The sequence below is a fragment of the Oncorhynchus mykiss genome, chromosome 18, assembly GCF_057628025.1.
Source record: "Oncorhynchus mykiss isolate SJ-2025 chromosome 18, ASM5762802v1, whole genome shotgun sequence".
NCBI classification, from domain to species: domain Eukaryota; kingdom Metazoa; phylum Chordata; class Actinopteri; order Salmoniformes; family Salmonidae; genus Oncorhynchus; species Oncorhynchus mykiss.
In genome coordinates, this window is record NC_143039.1 from 62,246,376 (window position 1) to 62,250,725 (window position 4,350).

Genomic DNA, 4,350 nt, shown 5'->3' on the forward strand with positions numbered 1-4,350 from the left:
CTTAATCTCTGTTTAATTTTTAAATGTTTTTTAATCACATCACTTTATAGTCTTGCACCTCTCTGTAAAGGACAGGACACACCATAATGAACGTTGGTTGTGCGCAGCCGTCCTGACGAAGCTTGGTCCTGGGGACATGGAGGAGCAGGCTATCGTTTGACCTGAGGGTGCGGGTGGGGTTATTGAGGGAGAGGGGTTCTTGGAGATAAGGAGGGGCATTTCCATTAATGCACTGGAAAGTCAGCAGGAGGGTTTTGAGTTTAATCCTGAATGAGGCAGGAACCAGTGATGGAGGGTGGAGGGTGTTTGATGGAGAATGGAGGGTGTTTTATGGAGGGTGGAGGGTGTTTGATGGAGGATGGAGGGTGTTTGATGGAGGATGGAGGGTGTTTGATGGAGGGTGTTTGGAGGGTGTTTGATGGAGGATGGAGGGTGTTTGATGGAGGATGGAGGGTGTTTGATGGAGGATGGAGGGTGTTTGATGGAGGGTGTTTGGAGGGTGTTTGATGGAGGGTGGAGAGTGTTTGAAGGAGGATGGAGGGTGTTTGGAGGAGGGTGTTTAATGGAGGATGGAGGGTGTTTGATGGAGGATGGAGGGTGTTTGATGGAGGGTGGAGGGTGTTTGAAGGAGGATGGAGGGTGTTTGGAGGAGGGTGTTTAATGGAGGGTGTTTGATGGAGGATGGAGGGTGTTTGATGTAGGGTGTTTGATGGAGGATGGAGGGTGTTTGATGGAGGGTGTTTGATGGAGGATGGAGGGTGTTTGATGGAGGATGGAGGGTGTTTGATGGAGGATGGAGGGTGTTTGATGGAGGGTGTTTGGAGGGTGTTTGATGGAGGATGGAGGGTGTTTGATGGAGGATGGAGGGTGTTTGATGGAGGGTGGAGAGTGTTTGAAGGAGGATGGAGGGTGTTTGGAGGAGGGTGTTTAATGGAGGATGGAGGGTGTTTGATGGAGGGTGTTTGATGGAGGATGGAGGGTGTTTGATGGAGGGTGGAGGGTGTTTGAAGGAGGATGGAGGGTGTTTGGAGGAGGGTGTTTAATGGAGGGTGTTTGATGGAGGATGGAGGGTGTTTGATGTAGGGTGTTTGATGGAGTATGGAGGGTGTTTGATGGAGGGTGTTTGGAGGGTGTTTGATGGAGGATGGAGGGTGTTTGATGGAGGATGGAGGGTGTTTGATGGAGGGTGGAGAGTGTTTGAAGGAGGATGGAGGGTGTTTGGAGGAGGGTGTTTAATGGAGGATGGAGGGTGTTTGATGGAGGGTGTTTGATGGAGGATGGAGGGTGTTTGATGGAGGGTGGAGGGTGTTTGAAGGAGGATGGAGGGTGTTTGGAGGAGGGTGTTTAATGGAGGGTGTTTGATGGAGGATGGAGGGTGTTTGATGGAGGATGGAGGGTGTTTGATGTAGGGTGTTTGATGGAGGATGGAGGGTGTTTGATGGAGGGTGTTTGATGGAGGGTGTTTGATGGAGGATGGAGGGTGTTTTATGGAGGATGGAGGGTGTTTGATGGAGGGTGTTTGATGGAGGTTGATGGAGGGTGTTTGGTGGAGGGTGTTTGATGGAGGATGGAGGGTGTTTGATGGAGGATGGGTGGTGTTTTATGGAGGGTGTTTGGTGGAGGGTGTTTAATGGAGGGTGGAGGGTGTTGGATGGAGGGTGGAGGGTGTTTGATGGAGGGTGGAGGGTGTTTGATGGAGGATGGAGGGTGTTTGATGGAGGATGGGGGGTGTTTTATGGAGGGTGTTTGGTGGAGGGTGTTGGATGGAGGGTGGAGGGTGTTTGATGGAGGGTGGAGGGTGTTTGATGGAAGATGGAGGGTGTTTGATGGAGGATGGAGGGTGTTTGATGGAGGATGGAGGGTGTTTAATGGAGGATGGAGGGTGGAGGGTGTTTGATGGAGGTTGATGGAGGGTGTTTGATGGAGGGTGTTGGATGGAGGGTGGAGGGTGTTTGATGGAGGGTAGAGGGTGTTTGATGGAGGTTGATGGAGGGTGTTTGATGGAGGGTGGAGGGTGTTTGATGGAGGGTAGAGGGTGTTTGATGGAGGGTGTTTGATGGAGGGTGGAGGGTGTTTGATGGAGGATGGAGGTTGTTTGATGGAGGGTGTTTGATGGAGGGTGGAGGGTGTTTGATGGAGGGTGTTTTATGGAGGGTGGAGGGTGTTTCATGGAGTGTGGAGGGTGGAGGGTAGAGGGTGTTTGATGGAGGGTGTTTGGTGGAGGGTGTTCAGGATGTATTGGAGCTTCTAGAGAATCCTGCCAAGGATCCCGATTAAGGGTGTGTTGCAGTCGTCCGGCCTTGAGGAGATAAAGGCATGGACCAACTTCTCTGCATCAGACTGAGTGAGGGTGGGACAGAGTTTGGCAATGTTCTTGAGGTGATAGGAAGACGCTTTACACTGTTGGCTGTCAAAGGTGAGGGAGGAATCAAGCTTTACACCCAAATTGGAAAGTTGCATAAGACTCAATACTGCAATCTAGTGGTTAGGTTGGGAAATAATCATTCAGTGATTAATGTTTTATCCTCGCCACAAGGTGGCAGCACTTCACCTCTTTATCCTCTGTGTTACAACCATAGACATTCAGCAAGGACATAGAGCTAGCTACAGCTCCTTGGTTACAGTAAGTCAACACATCTCTGGTTTGGTCATCTCAGCACTGCCAACACTCACAGACACAGAAATAGTTCATCATTATGTGAAGGGGAGTTTCTATAATTTATCCTTAGATAAATGTTTGTGTTACACAACATTCAAAGTTAGTTTAGTGGTTATATATTATTGTGAACTCCTGCAATGATCTCAGCAATAACCTGTTGCTGGGTTTGACAATTAGGACTACTGTACATTTCTTTACATGAGGACATTTTTATGTTGCTTTTGTAAGTATGGGTGTTTGTTTATGTGTTCAGTGTGTGTGTGTGTGTGTGTGTGTGTGTGTGTTTTGCGTGCGTGTGTGCGTGCGTGCATGCGTGTGTCCATCCGCGTCCGTCTTGGGTGTTTGTGTGTGCGTATGTACACACAAACACACACTCATCAAACAGCCCTGGGCAGCCCGCCACCACAGCCACACACTGACCCATTCTTTGGTGTGTGTGAGAATGGCGGGGGAGTCCTTTCAGGCTCCTTTGTGTGGGTGTCTGTCAGCGGTGTGGTCTGAGGCAGGCCCTATTGTGGCCCACCACTGTTCCTTATTGACACAGGACCCTCTCTCTGCATGTTCCCAGGCTCCAACCCACCGCCGTGGCTGTGTGTGTGTGTGTTCGTGTGTTTCTGCTCTGAATGGCTGAAACTTAAACCAGATCCTCGGAGCATGGTGGAAGTTTGTTTTCTCTCCCCGCTCCCTTCCTCAACACATTGTCTAGTGGCGTTCAGCCTGGCACTCATATTTCAATCTAAACTGTGGCGTTTACATTGAAGGGACTCAGGTAATCATGTGGTCACAGCTGCAGCTGCTGACAGGTCCTCCACCACCCATTGAGAACATCCTGAATAGAGACACACGTACGTTTACACATGAGCACACACACAGCCTGGAAATGACACCTACGCAAACGCACGCGCACATACCAACACACACACACAGCCTGGAAATGACACCTACGCACACGCACGCGCACACACCAACACACACACGCACACGCACGCACGCACACACACACACACAAGGTGTACTGGGCTGGCCTGGTCACTGTAAGGTGTACTGGGCTGGCCTGGTCACGCATCCACCAAAGTTGCTGAAACAAAAAGTTAACACAAGTTTGCCAAAAAGCATCTGGATGATCATCAAGACTTTTGTAAGAATGTTCTATGGACAGATGATTCAAAAGTTTAACATTTTGGACGACATGGGTCCCATTATGCCTGGTGAAAACCAAACACTGCATTCCACAGTAAGAACCTCATACCAACGGTCAAGCATGGTGGTGGTAGTCTGATGGTTTGGGGATTCTTTGCTGCCTCAGGACCTGGACAACTTGCCTTAATAGAAGGAACCATGAATTCTGCTCTGTATCAGAGAATTCTACAGGAGAATGTCAGGTCCTCCGTCTGTGAGCTGAAGCTGGGGTGCAGCTGGGTCATGCAGCAAGACACACAATCAAGTCTACATGAAGATGGTTAAAAAGCAACAAATTTGAAGTTTTGGAATGGCTTTGTCAAAGTCCAGACCTAATCCCAATTAAGATGTTGTGGCAGGACTTGAAACGAGCAATTCATGCTTGAAAACCCACAAATGTCCCTGAGTTACAGTTTTGCATGGAAGAGTGGGCCAAAATTCCTCCACAAAGACACAAAGACTGACCAACAACTACAGGAAGCATTTGGTTGCAGTCATCCAGTCACTGCAGT